Below are 20,350 nucleotides of genomic sequence, written 5' to 3'. Positions count from 1 at the left end.
AATTTTATCCTACTCAGGACAACTCCCCTAACACAGAATGTCAGCAGCGTAATGAAATAGATGGGCTGTATTTTACTTTTTTAAGTCAAATTTTGTACTGGGAGGGCTTGAGTTGCTCGCAAAGTGATTTCATTTATAAATTTAATACAGCTCTTAACAACCCTTAGCTAAAAATTAAGCTTCAATATCCAATGAAACCACTTTGTATGCAAAATTCCTGAGGACATCCAGTTAATCTAAGAGGTACATGTCATTTAATCAGTTTGTTTGGCATCCTTGAAACAGGGGTCCACTTACCAGGAACCTTTGACCATTTGTGCTCACCTCAGTTTAGACTTTATTTCACAAAAACTGGATGTTTCTTGTTATATACAAGTAACATTCTCTGAAAGTGATTAAATCAAATCCTACAAGCAACGTAAGAACAATGAAAAATAAATTTCTTCTCCTCTCAGTGAAATGTATCATACTGATTCTGGTCTGCAGACCAAAACTAATTTTGTTGTCACATTTTTTTGATTTTTAATGTAGTCATAAACTTACAAAAGATACAAATTTTTCTGACATACTTATGAGATATTAATTATTTACATTATTGTCTATCAAAGTTGATCTGTTGTTTCTTTCTGACAGAAAAAAAAGTCATCTAAAAGATGTTTGAAATAGCCAGTATACCAGAATGCAGTGCTGTGATTATTACAAGAGATCAAGTGTAGAGAAGACTTGAATAAAACTAACAGGTACAGATAAAGAAAAGGAGTAAGCTGTGTTAGTGGTAAAACCAGGCACCCTACCTGAAAAAGTAATAACCCCTATCAGTGTTGGATTAATCACCCTTGTTATTTTTGCTTTTACATCTCCAAAATGTGTCCTGTTTTAGACAGCCACAAAAATTGCCTCCTGGAAGATATACAAAATAAATAGGAGAAACGTTTGTGCTCATTTTCTGATCTAAATCAAAATATCAATATAGTTAGGATATCTTCAAGAGAGTTCACCTCTCTTATACCTAGCATTTCAAGATTATTTAGGCATTGCAATCTGCCTAAAATCAGAACACCTGGGGCCCGAAAACAACCTATACATATTTTTTAGTATAGCCAAGTACAGTGCCATCAAAGAATCCCTCGTACTTTGGTTTGTGCTGTCACGGATGCAGCCACAGATGGTGCGCCATTAAGACCCCAGCACACTGCTGGTAAAAGACAGAAGCCATGGGATTGTCCCTCTCTCTTAGCATCCTTACAAGTTTCTAAGGTTTTATTCTATGTGGTTTTTTCTATAGGAAGATCATGTACTATCTTTCCACTAACTGTGTTGTCTTATTTGTCCTTTAAATAGCCTTGAGCACCATTCCCCCAAGAGCTAAATAGTGTGTGAGTGAGTGAGTGAGTGAGTGAGTGAGTGAGTGAGTGAGTGAGTGAGTGAGTGAATCACCTTTTTGAAGTCTCAAACATGCCATTGAGGCTACTTTTAAAAAGTTGCCCACGCATATCTGTTAACACCTTTGGAGATGTGGGCCTCAGCCCATGTCGTGCTGTTATGTGGAGCAGTACCATTACTCAGGAAGAGGTATGTATTGAAGCAATCAGGAAAAGCTCCCTTGTACAGATTTAATTAATGGGGATTGCTTTTATTTTCAGTTTAATTTCTTCCTCTTTTTTTCATATTCATCACTATCGTCAATATAATTTCTTAGACATATGTCAAATAAGCTTTGTGTCTCTGTGATGGTGTTAACCCCAGCCTGCAATTAAGCACCATCACTTAATTATTAAGCACTTGCTCATTTCTATCTTCACTGCTACCAGCAGGATACAGGAAAAGATCAGAAGAGCAAAATTTTAAAAAATTATAGATCAAGATAAAGATGGGTAAGCAGGTGAAAGAAACAGAGAAAAATCCCAAAGCCACCAACAAAACAAAGCAACAAATAAACCCAAACAAAACCAACCAACCAAGAAAGTGATGCAAAGGCGCTCACCTACTCCTAGTCAGCAGATCAGTGCACAGTCAGTCTCCAAGAAACAGATACAATGGAAAAAGTACACCATCAGCTCTCCGGTTTTTTTATTACTGAGCATGACATTATAGAGCACTGAATATCCCTTTGGTCAAATAGGAACAACTGTCCCAGCTGTGCCCTTTCCAACATATTGCCTGTTCCTAGCCTACTTGTTATGGGAAGAAAGTCTAGAAGAGAGATGTTGATGCTGTGGAAGCACTGTTGATCAACAGGTATAATATTGGAAGATCTAGGTTTTTTGACACTCAAGTGATTCTAACAATTCCTGTTGAATGGGCCAATGACTCCTGTTTCCTGAAAAGGTGTGGAAAAGTCTTCATGGATTTTTTTTATTAACTTTTTTAATGTGGAATCTGATAATAAACATATTAGACCTTAAAGATAGTCAATGAAGCATTAAAACCAGAGTGAACAAGAGGCTGTGAACATACTGCTAATATACACTGCCCTATGGCTAGCACTAACAACCATTTGTCCTAATATGTCTAATCTTGATTTCCACCTTCTGAAGTTTTTTGATTGGTTGTTTGGGGTTTTTTTTCAGGCAGAAATAGCAGGAACAGGGAGAGTAAGACAGTAAAATACAGCTGAAGTTTCAATGTTAGGTATATTTTATGGTGCAATATCAGAAAGTAAAATATAACTTTAAATTATTGCACTAAGAATCATTATAATCATAGATATTGTCATAATGAAGATAAATATTTTTAATAAGCTATCTGGAATTTTACTTAATATTTGACAAGAACAACATTCTTAAGATAATTAGTTTGTATTTAAAATCCTTCATAGGAGTTGATAACAGCAACTTAAATTTCAAGCAGGTCCCAAGTTGCTTTTCTTGAAAAAAATTAAAAAATTAGAACTGTTATTTGCAAGACTAAAAACACTCATATGTAAATGACAGCTGTGATCATAATACAGAATTTGATCAAAAACTTTTCAAATACAACCTAAAAAAGGAACTTTGCAAAAGACTGGTTCAGACATATAGTTGTGTGACAGTAGTGAAAGCAAACTTGTTAAAAGAGAATTAGGAACTTCAAAATCTAGGACTTAAAAAAAATATTATTGGAGTTCACCTGAGTCTTCAGAGTTCTCTGCTATGAACTTCTAGATACTAAGAAAATAAAAAAGCTTGTCTGAATTATTTAACTGTCTGGATTATTTAAATAGCAGTCCTCCCACAGTGATTATTTTATAATTTATTTTTATTTTGCAAAACTTGATTCAAAAACATACTAATTTCTTATAGAAATTACATTTGGATTTGTCACCTGAAGTAAGCCTTTTGTACCAATCCAATTATACCAGAACCACATTTTAACCAAAATGACAAAAACAGCAAATATCATTAGGCCTCAGGATAATGACAAATGAAGACTGTTATTTTAACACCACCTTTTTGTAATCCAAGAATAGAATATAGATATAGTATGTTGCATTGCAGTAACAATTCCTGGCATTGTTAACACATTGAAGAATTTAAATGTCAGGTTACTAATATTTGGAAATTTGCCCTTTGGTATAATTCTGTTCAATAAGGCTAAGCCATTGTGTTTCCTGCACAGTGTATATTCACGAGTTGCATGGTGCTGCACCAGCCTGTCATCGCAAGCACAAATAAAAATATTCAGGCAGGAGATCTCCTGAATGTAAAACATTCTACTACTTAATACATTTTAGACCTGAGATAGGAGAACCAGAGGAAAGATGAATAAAACAGAATTCAAAGTCTTGTAATTAAGTCACTCATCTTTGACCTTTAGGTAGCTGAAAGAAAATACCATTTTTGCTGTTATAATAAGAGTTTTACATAAGCAGCCTGAAGTCTGTGGCATTTAAAAATAGTAAAAAGGTGTTGGAGGGACTTTCTGCTTTATTTTTTTTTACAGCATAACTGTACTGTATAACTGCATTGCCCATCATCAGAGAAGGCTAACGGAAAAATAACACTGTAAGTAACACTAACTGCTTATTTTTTTCAGGAAAATTGTCTGTCCTGTAACATAACCATCTCCATGGAGGTTTAGCTGAGAGCTGTTGGTCAGCCTATCCTGAAGCCCATAAAAGTGCCAGGCCTCCACATGTGTCCTTGGCGTGTCCCTCTCCTGCTCAGCATGGCCTTTCAAGCAGGCATTTACTAGAGAGGATTATGGGGCAAGCATTCAGAATTGAATTGCATCTTGGCTTGATGCGTGATCTTACATGCCCCTTCAAAACGCTTCAGCCTTTTAAAGGAGCATGAAAAGGGAAAATGAAAGCAGATTTGCATCTTCAAAGAATGTAAGATACCTCAAATGCCAGTGATGCCAGAGCTCTAGCGATTTTAATTTCATAATTGCTTTTGTGATACCTGTTTGAAACTATGTGAAAATACAAAAAGTTGGAATGTTGAAAATGTACTGCAAGGACCAGAGGGAGGAAGAAATTTAGGTTTTCTGACTATAATTTATTCTTAAATAAATTCAGATCCAGCATATCAATGTGATAGAGGAGGCTTTAGTTTAGTGGTTCATTGAGAGAAATGCATTTTTAGAAGAATTTGAATGAACAGAAAATACAGTTTTGGCATAGAGGGAAGTCACTTCTTACCGTATATGAGCATGGAAGGAAGCACAAAAATGAGAGGAGCAAAAGAAAGTTTCCAGGCGCCTCAGTAGAAGACAAATATGAAGGTAAAAAGGCACATGACATCATTTACAAGGTAGCTTTTTTGTTTATTAATTCTTTTAACAAATTACTTTCTTCCTCTGGACAGCTATGTTAACTATCACAATAGATGACTGCACAAAGAATTAAACTTTTTCATTAATTCTTATTTGGTCCTATCCTGTGCACCAACAGACAACCTGAACTATGTTGGAGAGACATATCATATTTACTGGTATCATTGTAGGGACTTAAAGTCAAACTACATTATATCTAACTATATATACATACATATATATCCATATACATACATATATGTGTGTGTGTGTATATATATATAAAAGTATGTACATAAATATATATATAGTTATTGAATAGCAAGGTCCTCTGTGGGACACAGAGTTTGTCAACTGCACCACTTACCTCTTTATTTTGCTGAGTTTGGGAACATACTAATAAAAACAATGGCTCTGTGCTTTTCCCTTGGACCAAAGGCCTTGTTGTGCTGGGGGAGTTACCTTCTGTGGGCAGTGATGGAATACACTTCCCTCTCCCTATCTGACATAGATATAAATGGTTTTATAATGCAGGCTCCCATGGTCATAGCTCATCCTTAAGCTGCTTAATACTGGTAATAATATTAACTAATACTGTTGGCACACTGTGGGGCTTGTGGAATCTGGTGTCATCCTGGTGTAACAGAAAACAAACTTTAGGTGTGGCAATATCGAAATGGTCCCTGAGGTGTCCAGTTCTTAGGTGGCAGGGTGTGTGATAAGATTTGGCAGATTCTTAGGGCAGTCATCACCCATTGCTGGGACTTTACACCCGAATAGGTAACCAATCCTGAAAAACTGAGGCATCACCTGACATAAGGGCACCTTGCCAATCCCAGTGAAAACCAGAAACTTTTCTCCCTGTGCCTATTAAGCCACAGTTCAGTACTCTCAGAGGACCATAGTTGAATTAGAAATCTGAACTGTATTTGATGACACTATGGCTGAGATAGGTACTCAAAAAACAACTGCAGTAATTGCCCCAGCAGTGGTAAAGGAAAAATGGATAAGGCAAGCTACAGGTCTACATCATCAATTAGAAAGGGTGAAAGAAGCAGGAGAATCAGGATAGGAGAGGTCAGAGTTGGTCCTCCAACAAATAAATTGAAAGGAGTGATACAAATCAAAGAGAACACCAAAGTTACGCAGTCCCTGACCTCATCAGAACTTTCAGACTTTCTAAAAGATTATGGCCTCCAGCCAACTAAGGGGATTTCTGCCTTGCTGCTTCAGTGCTGGATAATGGCACTGACAGTGAACAATTAGAAGGTCATGAAGCCAAACAGCTGGGATCCCTTGCTAGAAATCAAGAAAAAGAGGAATTGAAAAAAAAGAAACAATTTGTGGTTTTTGGAGACAGCTCCTCTCAAGTGTGATAAGTGGCAAGATATCCATTTTGTGAACTTCCTAGGCAAGTGGACCATTGCAAATGAAGGTATCCACTAGTTGAGTGTTTTAGCAGCTCTGAAAGTCATCTGTAGTAAACTAGAAAGTGATGAGTCCACTGAAGATCCAGAGGATGTCTGTTGCTCAATGGCCATGTGGAGAAAGGTGATTCAAAATGCTACTGCATCACAATCCAGCAGGTTGGTAGCAAATGTTTTACCTGGAAATAGGTACACCAGCTGTAAACATGGCATCCTCCTGGCTCCAAAACATAGAAGAAACACTGTACTTTCACATTTCTCTGGTCCAGCACCTCAGCTCTCAGAGGCAGCCCAAGAGACCAGTTGTCTCCTGCCCCAGTCAGAGGGAAAAGAAGCCCCAAGCAAAGGTCATGGTTCTTTGGCTCTTTCTGTGTGATCGGGGGAAGACATGAGGAAGTGGTATGGAGAACTTACCTTTAAGCTGGAAGCCCATGTACATGAACTCAGAGGGAAGAGAGCTGTTAAGGGGTCACCCAAGAGGACTGTCAGTGTAGCTGCCACAGAAACACAAAAGGATAATCAGTCAGTGTTCTCCCAGACAGAGAACAAAAATCACCTCCCTTGATCCTGGTGAGGGGGCTTCTGGTCTGGTAGCAAAAAGATCAGACAGTGAATACCCTGACCAGGAACAGGAATAGAGGGTGCCTGCCTTTGGCCAGGGGGAGGAAAGGGATGAATGGGCATACTGGACTGTGTGCATTTGATGGCCTAGCACATCAGATCCACAGAAGTATAAAGCTTTAGTAGATACTGGTACACAGTGCACACTGATGCCATCAAAACACAGGGGTGCAGAATTCTTTTAGCTCTCTGGAGACACAGAAGATGCCAAGAGTTCTCTGTATTAGAGGCTGAGGTGAGTTTTAACAAGAGGGAAAAGCAGCCCACTGTGACTGGCCCAGGGGCCCCTTGTATCCTTGAAATGGACTACCTCAAGAGAGGGCACTTAGGGATCCAAATGAGTATCAATGAGCTTTTGGTGTAGCTCTGAATACAGAGAAGATCAGCTACCTAGATACCCTGTAGCTGAATCTCAGCTTTCATTTAATTCCAAATAATTTTGGAGGTTCAGTGGTAGAAAAAGATCTATCTGTCAGCCTCTGGACAGAAAAATTAAATCCCTGGGCCTTTACAGCCCTACATCTGTACTTCCAATCTTCACAAGCTCTTCATGCACCTTGCACTGTCAGTCCAGTGTTGATTTTTGTTCAGGAATGTTTTTTGGTTCCTGACTGGATTCTTTCTCTGTCTCCTGGCAGGCCATTATATGTTACTTATCTGGACAGGTTTCAGCTTCTGCTGACTGTGGTGTCTTTCATATCTTCCAGTTGCTTTGGTCGCAGGGCTTCCCTTTACAGAACTATGCAACGGTTCAAGGTATGTTAAGCAGGAGTTTGAAAATTGTGGACTAAGGTTTCAGCAACTTTAACTACTCACATGAAACTACTCTCTGATGCATTTAAAAGAATTCAGTTAGCTAAAATTATATTTCAATACAATTTCTACATACATGTCACGTAGAAATGTTAGAGAACTACTTGTGCAAGTTCTTATTTCCTTGAGGGCTGCATTTATTACGCTAACATCAATGATTTAGTACTTCTTTATATACATGTAACAGAGAAAATGCACAACAGATCAGTACACAGTAAAATAATAATTCACAGAATCACAGAAATATTTAGTTTGGAAAAGATCTCCAAGGCGAATTACCACCTTGTCAACTAGACCATAGCACTAACTGTCATTCAGTCATTTCTTCAACCTCCTCCAAGGATGGTGACTCCACCGTGGGTAGCCCATTCCAATGTTTAACAATGTTTTTCATGAAGAAAGTCTTTCTGATATCCAAACTGAAGCACTCCTGGAGCAGCTTGAGGCCATTTCCTCATGTCCTGTCACTGGTTTCCTGGCAGAAGAAGCCAGCCCCCACCTGGCTACAACCTCCTTTTACAGGATTGCAGAGGGTGATAATGTCTCCCACTAAACAACCCAAGTGACCCAGGCACTCCTCACATGACTCACTCTAGATGCTTCATCAGCCTCTGTTGCCCTTCTCTGGACATGCTCCAGCCCCTCTATGTCTTCCTTGTAGTGAGGGGTCCAGAACTGGACACAGAGCTTCAGGCATGGCCTCACCAGAGAATTCATCTAGTCCCATTAAGTAGGATAAATTTATAAACTAATAAAAGGCTAAATTCAATACATAGTTGTAAGAAATTCAGAGGTGACTAGGTTTTCAAATGGTCTTACCTTTGCCTTAATAATTTCTTATTTATGTCATGTATAAGGTTTTAAATAATTTTGTATCATTAAGATAAGAAGACATCTTATATGACTCTTAAAGTCCTCTTTATTTGTGTAGCTAAGTCTTTTTTTTTTGGTCCTAGGCAAGACTGTCATGTTTAAAGTTAGTGACCAGGCTGTTGCTTGTCATGAAATAGTAAAGATCTATGTTTTCTTCTCTGTGCAAAACAGTTCCCATAAGACATTTTGCAGGTTTTCATTTAAAACAGCAATAGGCATTTTGTTTGTTTCCTTGGAATTTATTAATATTATTGTTTCTCATTGTTCAATAAACAGAATAATCCGAAGCAATTGGAATATATTAATATTAATAAACTTTCAACCTGCAGACATTCTGAAGCAACATTCTGGGAATAAATCATAGATGAAATTATATCTTGTGAATAAATCATAAATACAGATGTGCACACATTTGCACACACACAGGATTTATTATATACATAAATATATGTATGCATCAGACATATACACTGAAACCATATTGATTTAAAAAAATTATTTGTGTCAAAAAACTATGATGGCAGAAATAAATAATTCTGCCATCTGCTCCTACTCTTGTCCTTTCTAAATAAACTGTGACTACTTACATTCTAGCAAAAGTAGAAAAAATGCCAAGAACTAAAATAATTAATTTCTGATGTAAGATTCTTGGAATCCTTGTTACTGGGCCAAACACTACAATTCTCTAGCAATTTTTAAAAATGTCTTAGAAGTAACTTCTAGACGTGCTTCAGAGAAACCAGCTCAAAGGCTGAGTCCATAGTGCTACATGACATCAATTGCAGAGATGTGACAAATTATCTAATTCCAAAAGGCCTCTTTCTTAATTTAAACTAGGCTTTTATAGACAGCAGTTTGATGCACAAAGGATTACTTAATTTTTGAATAATTGGATTGTGTGTGCATTGTGCTTAGTAGCCTTGGCCAAACAACAAACTGGGCTTCCTGACCTCTCTGAATGCATTCACATCTGACTGCCTGTAAGGTGTTTCCATTTCCATTTCAGATGCTGTGGCCTGTAAACAAGATCATGGATGCATTTCAAGCTACCTACATCGTCCATCTGTCAATCTTTTGAACATGTGTCCTCACCTGACATCTGTACCAAAACAGATGGGATACACTGTGGTTTGGCTGGACTATACACCCTACAGACAGACTGGATCCACACTCTGACTAGGATCAAGGTCCAATTTTTGTCCCCCAGAATTCCCTGAGAGTCTCTTCAAACCTGTCTCTGATCTTGATCCAGGGGTAAGAAATGAGCCTGAGTGTGGATGAAGGCATGAATCTATGCTCAAAATGGAGAGTAGGTATTTCTGTTCTGTGACCCAACATGACACTGAGGAGACCTGCCAGAGGTATTTAATTTCTTCTACAAGATATTAGAAAACCTCATTCAATAGGAACAGTGGATACAGGATATTTATCTTAATGTCCAAACTGCATGTACTGGCTCTTTATGTGTCAACTTCTTTTTCACTGGCAATTGCAATGACTACAATTTATTCAGCTTCTGCAAAAGTAACCAATAACTTCAATTAGTCAGCAGAAAGTGACCTGACTTATGAAATCCAAAGCAAAATTCTCATTAGCGCTCAGTAAATATAGACCACTAAGATGAGTCTCCTTCTGGCACTTCAGAGTTCATGACTCTAATTCAAGATGATCATGCTCTGCCAAAAAGCCTATAAATACCATAAAAAAGATGTATACAAATGACAAAATAATAAAACAATATCTCTTGAACTTTAAAAATTAAAATTTTAATTTAATATTAAATTTAAATTTATAATTTATTAGTTTATATATTATATAAAAATTAAAAATTACTATATTTATTAACAGATTTCATTCTTTATTTACAATTTATTCTCTCTAAAAAAAAGCCCACATTATTTAGTTGTATTGAGTTAAGCACGATAATATCCATTTTCCATTCTCGTTATAGTTTCTATGAAAAGGATAAATCTCATAATTAGAACATTTTCAGTCTTCAGAAAGGTAGGATTTTGCTATCATCTGAAGAATCCATTACTCTTTCCTTCAAAATACTTAAATATATGCTTGAGATTCTTTAGCAAAAATGGACAGATCTTCCACCTAAATTTCACATAAAGACATTACAAATACTACAAAAAATTAAATTATATTTCTATTAATATAAATATAAATAAAATAAAAAATAAATTCTTTGTTTCTCTTAAAGGTCAACACAATTACTGTGTTGCAGTACTGGAGTGCAATTTTCTTAACAACTGTACTGCCTTTTCCTCTTTCTGGTGTTCTTCAGCAGGCTCCTTGTCCCCCGTCATCAGATGTTCTTGCACCAAAGCCAGACAGGAGGTGTTCTTGGCAGTTACATGATCCATATGTCAAGGCATGGGATATTTTTTTTAAAGTGATGGGCTGTGTCTACATACCCAATGATCCAGTTTTTGTCACTAATCAAGTATTTTGCTGGAGTAAGAGGAAAGCTCAGCAGCTGACTACATGCTCAGCATGGAGTCTGCTTCCTAATTTTTGTCTCTGCTGTCAGAGGACAAGTTTTTTTAATTTTTGCCCAGTTTATTTCTTTGTGCATTTTGTAAAAATGTCTTTTACTATTTCCTAATGAGATACATATGCAAGTTATTCAAAGGGTTGTAGCCTCATGGCTATGTGTGATTCAAAGCACACTGGCCAAAGAACCATTCACAGAACATTAATCAGGAATTAGAAACAAACTAAACTTCTTTTCTACATAAAAGCAGTGAATTATTATTGGCTGCTATTCAGCAAAAAACAGGCTTATATTACTCTTGACAGAGATTGCCTATCCATCTGGCCACATGGATGCCTGCTGTCTGATTAGTGCTTTGATAGAAGTTTTGATTTGCTCACAGTAATAGAAAGCGTACAATTGTGTCTCCCCATTTAAAGTTAAAGTGGTCTTCCCAAAACATATCAGTATTCAGTAATGGTTGGGAATTTGGTTGTTACTGGCTTGTCTAGGCAGAGCATAGACAAAACTCTACATTTTGTTTCCTTATTATTTTGCAGATTTCATTCGGTTTTTACTAAGGCTTCAACTAATCTTTTTTCATAAAAAGGATATACTAGTAGCTATTCTTTATTCAAGTCAAAAACTAAAATAAAACAATTTTTTGTTACTTATAATTTATTTGAAAACTCAATTTTATGTGTTAAATATACAGGAAACATATTTCAATGGATGTAGGTATTGCAACATTGCAACATTGAAGCAGAAAAAAAAAACTAGGAAGAAAAGCATTTGTCATCATCTCAACTCTTTCCTAGTATCCCTGAATGCTTCTTTTCAAGTAGGAGACATTTTACTTGACACAGTATCTTGAGATATATATTCATATTTCTTCTACTTTGATACAAGCATTGAGTCAACACCAGAAGTTTAAAATGCATGGAAGTAATTGGGCTCAGGCATCCACCTGATCATCTTGAGGGTTCTGTGAATCAGGATGAATGGCATTATGTAGACCAAAGGAAAGAAGCACAGAGTACTGTTCTGTTTTGTTTAATCATATTCTGAAATAAAGACTATTAGGAAGACTACATAAATAAAAGAGAATTCTTTATTTCATCCCAAGCAGTTTAAAAAAAGACATTAGCTGTCAAAATTTTTGCCCTTTAGGTTTATTAACACATACATGCATTTGAACAAAATAATTGCTTCAAATAACAGCTTCCAACATTACACTTAGCTTCAATTGGGCTTTCCCCACCATGGCACATTAGGTTCCTTTTTTTGAATTGGATGAGAGCAGAGTTCAGTTGCTGTCTCTTTAGGAATGGACATATTTAGTCTCAGCTGTTCCCAGCTGATCCTCCAGTTCGTGTTTCTTCAACCCTTTTTTCCCTTTCAGAAAATCTATGTTTTCTTTAAATGAAAGGATAGACAAAAAAGCAAAGAAACAAGTCCTTCCTTCTGTCATTTCCTTCCAGAAATCAATCCAGTCAGTGTTTCTCCTAGACCCAGTTCAGACCTAGAAATGACACATAACCTGTGCAAAAGAAATGTGGAACTTCTAGTATTAGTCCAGTTTCTACCCCAGAGCTGTACAACGTTTTTTTTTCTCCGGGTGTATGTGCAAAAGTGCAAAAGAGCTCTTAGCTGTAGTGAACTTATCCCCTCTTCTCTATTTGAAGGAGAAAATTCTTCTATTTTCTATGGGTGGTTTCTCTTTATTAATAGCCAGTTTGGCTGGACTTGATGTTTTGCAAAAAATGGTAATAACTTTCAATCCTTTTGATGCCACTTTGGAAGCTGCAGTTGAACAATTTGATACCAGTGAAAGGCTCAGTTCAGTTTCCTATACATCGGAGCATGTAATGGGGTCCTTACAATGAAGACAAAAGCAAAGTCTAGATTTCATAATAAATACCATTAGTTATCTCCAAAGCATAAAACAGGTCAAGCACATCACCATGATTTTGAAAGAATTTTAAAATTTACAATTTACAAATGTAGAAACTTAAGTAAACACTTTACTGTGAACCAACAAGAGAAGGCAGTGATTTAATTAATAATTTTTTGATCTCCTACACAGTTCTGTGATCTCCTACACAGACTGTCAGAAGTTCTAGTTTATTCTCTCTCTCAAGGATAAAAGAAAGGCTGCTTAGTCCTCACTAACATCACTTGGCTCAGTTCTTAAATGCATCCTGAGACTGAGACTCCCAGTCAAGTTAGTAACATGCTTCTCTGTCCTTTCTGTTGCAAAGCTTTGCTTGTGTAAATCAAATGTTTCCAACCAAATTTTTTCTCTGTCCAAGTTTTAGTACTATTCTGGTGGCATTAAATAAAATAGTTCTTTACTTGTTCGTGTGAATAGTCCAACTTGTGAGTCCATTCTGTTAACAGATTTAAGTAAGACAGCAATGAATTCCAACTATTTAACATCTATGGAGAAAAATGTAAAGTTCATAGAAACCATGGGATCAAGACACAGAAAGCTAATTTCTTTGTGGTAATTTTAATAGTGGTACTTAAATAGTATGATTGAGACCATAGCTCATGCACTTCTGACATCACAAATTTCTGACAGGGGTTAATTTCATATCTGTCATGATAGCTAGTAATTGAGTCTCAGTGTAATTAGAAGTAATGGCTTGTGTCAACAATACTTCTCAGAAACACAGATTTACACAGTAAGATCTCTTGGCATGTACAGTTTAATCAAGCCATGACTATAGGAGAATAAGCTGAATATTACAGCTTACTGATAAAGACCCCATGACAAAAACTGCCCTGAAGAACCATTTTAAAAAATTATTCCTTTCATATTAATTTGTAAGTCAGAACTGAAGCAACATAATTACTTGGCTATTTTGTTGACCTTTTGTTGTGGAAAGTGGAATCAAAAAATAAACTTTTTCTAAAATTGCAGCACACACAGGGGTAGACACAGAGCATTGAACTGTGCAATATGGATATTTTTCCATAAAAAGTTTACATTTCATTGTCCTGTTGTTAAGTCAAATTTGCTTGAGTTTAATACAGAGGTGGAAGTACACAGAACAAATAATTAGATCTGTAATTTTCAGCTGTAGGTTAATCAGTCAGAATATGGATATAAAACATAGCATGTGATCATGATAAAGCAAATGAAATCCTAGAATGTATGAAGGGAAGTAGAGATAAGGAAGTGTTAGTGCAATTAGACAAGGCACTGGTAAGACTTCCTCTGCAATAATGCACACACTATTCTGATAGCTCATGTTTAAGAAAGATTAATTATACTGCAATAGTTGCAGAGAAAGACTGCTAAGATGATCAGGGAAAAAAGAGCTTATCTTGTAAGAGTAGACTAAAATAACTTAATGGAGTCTGATAGGGTATATCATTGCTCTCTATAAATACTTCTGAGGTAGATAAATGCTAAAGAAGGAGAAAGCTATTTAAACTAAAAGACAAGGTTGACACAAGAACAAATGGGTATAAATGGAAAAACTTAGGCTGGAGATTAGAAGGAAGAGTGAGGTTCTGGAAGAACAAATCTTACTGGTTTAAAAGTGAGACAGGACAAGTACATAAGACATGCTTGTGTGAGAATAGGAAGGAAGTTGTCAAGATGACTAAGAAAATCCTTTCTGAGCTCTTCTCAAATCTTGCCTGTATGACCACCTGTAACTTCCATATTAACAACTCTGAAAAACAACCAGAATGCTGTTGTTTTATTGGTAAGTAATAAAAGATAGTCATTATTGATTTAGTTTGGTCATTCAAAATACAGTGCATATCAAACTCCAGATTAATAATACATAGAAAAACTACGAAGTCTAAAGTCTATGCTTAACTTGACTCTTTACCTTTGTAAAAGCAGACAATAAAATAGGGGCTTTCAGGGGATATTCTATCTTAGTGTTTTTGTGGAAAGAGAATTGTGTAACTGGAAATCCTGAGAGCAAAGGAAGGAGAGCCAGAAGCTAGACAATTTCTTTCCTCCATTTAGGGAAAATTTTGCCAAAAAAACACAACAACCTAGCAAGAGATTTAAAATTCAGTATATCCTGCATAGACATGTCCAACTCCTGCAGACTTTCTTTTTTTTGCTATTCTGATTTGATATTGTTTTCAGTCCTTTTCCTTACAACTTACACAAACTTTTTTCTTAGATTCCTTCTATGTCCAATGCTTACCCTCTTTTTTCCCCTACAAATTTATTTAATTTTGTAAGTTTCACCGCTGTGAATGCTGTATTTCCTAAACCAAACTCATCCAAGTTTCCCCCTGACAATCAAGCTTAACAGGGCTGTAGTCGCTTATATGAATTAACAAAATACTGTGGAGCAACTCAACTGAATGAAATCAGCCCATTTTTTTCTTATCTCCTCCTTTTCTTTTTTCCTTCATCATCAATCTTATGGTACCTTCTGCTGAGATTTGAGTGTACACTGTACCTCAAGATCACCAATGTACAAGTGAGATTTTGGGTATCTGTAAATAATCTAGTGCATAAAATTATTTTGCCCTTAAAATGGGAGTCATGAAAAAAAGAAAAAAAACAATAAAAAAGTAATGTGCAGGTCCAGTTAACAGTCCAAACAAAAAAAAAAAAATTTCAGTTACATCTTTTGACAATCATTTATGGAAAATTCTGCATCTGTTGACCAGGGTGCTTTTTGTTACATTTGTTTTTATGTTCCTGTTTGCCATCATGACTATCTGTCATTGTGAGTTGAATTTGACTCGTGACCAAGTGACCACCAAGCTGCTTTATCACTTCCCCTCCACCAACAAGACAATGGGGAGATAAAAAAACAACAAAAAGGTTATTGGTTGTGTTCAAGACAAGGAGACTGCATACCAATTACCAACACAGTCAAAACAGACCCAACTTAAGGAAAATTAATTTAATTTATTGTCAATTAAGTAGAGTAGCATAATAAGAACAAATCTAAAAACTCCTTAAACCCATGTCTCCCTTTTTCCCAAACACACCTTCACTCAGCTTTTCTAATATCATCTTCCACCTGAGCAGTGCAGTGAGATGGGGAATGAGAGTGTGATCAGATCATACACCTTCTCTCTGACACTCCTTCCTCCTCATACTTTTTCCCTGCTCCAGCTTGGGATTCCTCCCATGGAATACAGTCATTCATGACTTCCAACAGGCGTCATTTCCACAGGCTGCCTTTCTTCATGAACTGGTACAGCATGGGTCCTTTTCATGGGGTACAAACTTTCAGGAATGGAATGCTCATATGTGGGTACTCCGTAGGGTTGCAGGTCCTTAAAGAAAACTGTTTCTGCAGGGGTGTCTTTCTCTGTGGGCCTCTCAGTATCATGGTCCAGTATGGGCTTCCCCTGAGCTGCAGCTTTCTGTCAGGGCTGCTCTAGCATGAAGGCTTCCACAGACTATAGTGTGGCTATCTGTTCCGCTGCGGACCTCCATGAGCTGCAGGGGGACAATGTGTGTCACTGCAGTCCACCACAGGCTCAGGTGAGAAACTCTTCTCCAGTTCCTTGAGCACCTCCTACCCACTTCTTCTCTGGCCTTGATATTGTCAGAGCTGTTTCTCTCACATGTTCTCAGTCCTTTCTGTTCTGCAGTGTTATTTTAACCTTCTTAAATGTGTTAGCACAGAAGTCCCGCCTATGTCACTGACGTGCTCAGCTTTGGCCAGTGGTAAGTCTGTCTTGGAGCCAGCTCCAGAGGAAATGGCTCTGTCCAACACACAGACAACTCCTGGTGTCCCCTCACAAAAGCCATAACTGAGGCCCCCCAATACCAAAACCTTGCCACTTGAACCAAACACAGCAATATATTAAAAACTCATATGTTTACTATGATTCTCAGGAAATATACATAACACTGCCTAGAATTTCAGATGTAAAACTCCTTTTTTTTTTTTTTTCACTTCTAATATTTGGGACATATCTATTTGCAATTGAACATATTGGTAAAATAGACTAACTATACCATAGCATATACACTGTAAAGCTCAGCATTTAAAGTTTATCAAAATATACAAAAAGAGAATAGCCCACGAGAAGCCAGATCATGGGTCCATGTGGCATTTTATTTAGCCTTCAGTCAGTTCAGTCCAGATTCAACCCAGTAGACATAAATGGACTTCTGGAAAAGAACAACCAGTACAAGTTGATATGATATTTCCCTGGCGTACTTTCCCTATAATTTTCTAGTATTTCAGCTCAGGGACTTTGCTCAGCCATGTGATTTGCCTGATATTTGTGATTTGCCTACTCTGTGACTCCCAGTATAATCTTCTTCCAGGTACATTGCCAATCTTCCCTTCAACCTACACACAGTTTCATGCATGCACTGTCCCTTGATACAGGGTACCTGTTACAATGTGGTTATTAAAGTTGTTAGAGAGATACCTCTGCCCAAATTAAGGTGCAAATGAGACCATATGTTGAAGTCAATAGTATGGATTTTATTTAATAGTTAATATGAAGTAGGCAGAGACAGATAAAAAATAAATAGAAAGGGCAAGGGAAGAGAGAAGGAGTCACAGAATAGACAGAGCAGAAAATATCACCACTCCATGGATTCCTATGGCATCCAGTTGATCCTCTTCTTCTGGTTTTGGTGGTGAGGGTCACACAAAATATAGAGTTCAATGGATACATTTGGGCCAAATAGGAATGCCAAGGTACTTCCCCTGGAGGGAGGTGTTGTAGTGCATCTAAAAATCTTGGTACCTCCCAAGGGTAAAACTCACCTCTGGTTTGTGTAATGTGAGTTCCTACCTGAAAACCTTCTTTCCCTTCCCCCTTCCCACTGGCTGTGACCTCCCTGCATCCCCTAATCACCCCTGCCCCCTGGTATAAGAGATGAGACCCAGAGCATTTCGCTCTCTCTCTTGCCCCAGATGGACGACAGACAATAAACCCGGGATTACTCCAGCAAGTTTGAGCCTCCTGTGTCTAGATACTTTGAGTCCGTGTTGTATCCACTCCAGGACCCCCTCGGCCGCCTGTGCCCAGAGACGAGCAGGCTCTCACCACGGGGGGTGGGACAGAGGGGTCCCATCGGGGAGAAGGAAAGCAACAGGGAGGAACAGTTTTATGCTGTCTTTTGCAATAGACTCTGGACCTCTTGCATCACCTGCAGGGCTCTGGAGCAAGGCTTCAGGAATGAGTCTGGGGGGCACACTGGGGGTCTGTGATGGTTTATGACACCTCCTCAGCTGCATCTCATGTGAATGTCCTGTGTGTCTGTGGCCTTACCAGGGTGAGGGAGTTTCACAACTAGTGACAGGTCACCAGTCTGATGTCACCCCATTCACTACAACCCCTTGTGCCTGACCCGTGATTGCTCATGTCTATGATGTGTTTATCCAGTTGAGTGCTGGACAGAAGGATACTACAGATACAGCATCAAAAGCCTTATTGAAAGCTAAAAATATTACAACAGCTAGCTTCCCTTGATCAACTGGGTGGGTTACCTTGTCATAAAAGGAAATCAAATTTGAAAAACAGAACTTTCCTCTTACAAAGCCATGCTGGCTGTGACTAGTGACTGAATTGTCCTTCATCTGTTTTTCAGTACCTTCCAGGATAATCTTCTTTACTCTGACTCAGTACCTTACACACTCTTTTTGATGTATCACTTTTCAAGACATATTATCAATATTTGGCCTTTTAAAAAATCAGCCACTCAATTACATCCATATATACTATATTCACATTAAAAGAACACTTTGGAAATAGAAAATTTCTTCACCTGCTCATCAGAATGTGCTGGAGTAAACTAGGTTAGATTGTCATCTAGCATTTTGTCCCTAGATATCTTCCAGCTCTGTTTTGGTCAAGAATGAGGAAAGCAATGAGGTCCTTTGTTACCATTCTTTTAACAGAAGACTTCAATTATATATTGTAATCTGTCATCCCTAATTAATATTAAATAATCTAAAATTAAAAAAAAACAAACAAAAAACTAGACAACTAATGCTGAGTCAAACTACTATGATAAACTTTCCTGTCTTCTCTTAACGATTCTTCATAAATCCATACTAAGTAGTAAGTTAAATTAACTACATCAGAAAGTCACTTCAGAATGAGAACTCATTAAAGACAGTGACAACTTAGTAGGAGACAATGCACCACTAATTTCAAAAGCTATTAAGAAACCTTACTTGATCAAAAAGTTTGCTGATTTGGGGAATGGGTAATTTAATTATCTATCTTCCTGACAAAAGGCATCCTTGTTGACTAGGGATGTGGGTATTAGCATATAAGGAATTTATTATTTCACTTAATCTAACAGCCCAACATCAAAGCACTATAAATAAGCACTGAAAAGTCACAAACCAAACAAGCAAGCAGGCAAAGGTTAAAAGACAAAAGAGGACATGCTGCTGAAAATCTCATTTTCCTGGCATCAATTTTGCTGAAGTATAGCCTTCCTCCACTGTGCTGAAGGAAAACATTTACCTTTGCAATGCTGTTTGAAGTGCATATATTAACTTTTTTGGAAGTTTGAAACAAGGCAATGTAAGTTGTTCTCTCCTGGCCCAAGGAAGTGCTGTCTTTGTCATTGTTGCTGCAGTCAATTGTTTATCCAGCACCTGGTAGCCACCTCCTTAGTGAGCAGAGGACTGCTGTCAGCTACTTCAAATCTGGAAACAGACAGCTATTTCTTGATTATTTTTCATGACCACTCCTCAAAACTTCTTCCTTGCCAAACTGTAGCTGACTGAGCAGTGGTGAATCATTTGTAAGCCCATGAACCCATCTTCCAAGCCAAATCTTTCATTGACCACAACATGAAGACATTTTTGAGAGGAGTAACATGCCTGACAAAGAAACTTTTAGAAAAGGCAAAATAATGTTTCTGTGGGATAGAGCTTGGAAATGTTCAGTGTTCAAGTGCATAGAAGGTAACCTTATGTGTTAGTCAGAGGGAGTAGGAAGTTCTCAGGTAAGTAAAATCAATGAGTTTTGTAAATATTACAGAATCTTGGATTCAAATAATGTCTAAAAGAGAAGACTGAAATTTTTTTTGCAAGACATTCACGGAAGGAGAAAAGGCAGGAACTTTCTGTAGAATTTGGAAAGTGAAAGTGAGATGGAGAAAAGAAAATTGCGAGAGGAAAAATTCAGTGTATTCATTCTGAGATCTCTGCTGAAAATATCCAGTAGCCTTAACCTTCAGTTTAAGTGGAATGTTTTACTATTTTTCTCGCTTTGTGTCTTTGTCAGAATTATTCTTCCTTTGCCTTTATAATCAAAAGGGGTTTTTTGGAAAAAAACCTCTGGTGTTTCAAAGCCAAACAGCCAGCTCTCTACGGATTATGAACTGATCAGTAGAATTCACAATCTGTTCTTGTTCTGTGGAGGGACCCAAGGAATTGCTTCGAGGTATGCATACATCACACAAATGACAGTGTTC

At 37.4% G+C, this 20,350-nt stretch overlaps 1 pseudogene; it reads left to right on the top strand.

Moving 5' to 3' along the window:
• The first annotated feature begins 5,674 nt into the window (after positions 1–5,674).
• LOC148184347 (uncharacterized) lies at positions 5,675–6,726 on the top strand (annotated as a pseudogene).
• Positions 6,727–20,350: the final 13,624 nt, after the last annotated feature.

This window comes from Pseudopodoces humilis, chromosome 5 (genome assembly GCF_049639895.1).
Source record: "Pseudopodoces humilis isolate 2021_Gansu_Grassland_sample_001 chromosome 5, ASM4963989v1, whole genome shotgun sequence".
In the NCBI taxonomy this organism is placed as follows: domain Eukaryota; kingdom Metazoa; phylum Chordata; class Aves; order Passeriformes; family Paridae; genus Pseudopodoces; species Pseudopodoces humilis.
The sequence above is the reverse complement of the archived record's forward strand: the minus strand, read 5'-3'. Positions and strand labels throughout refer to the sequence as shown.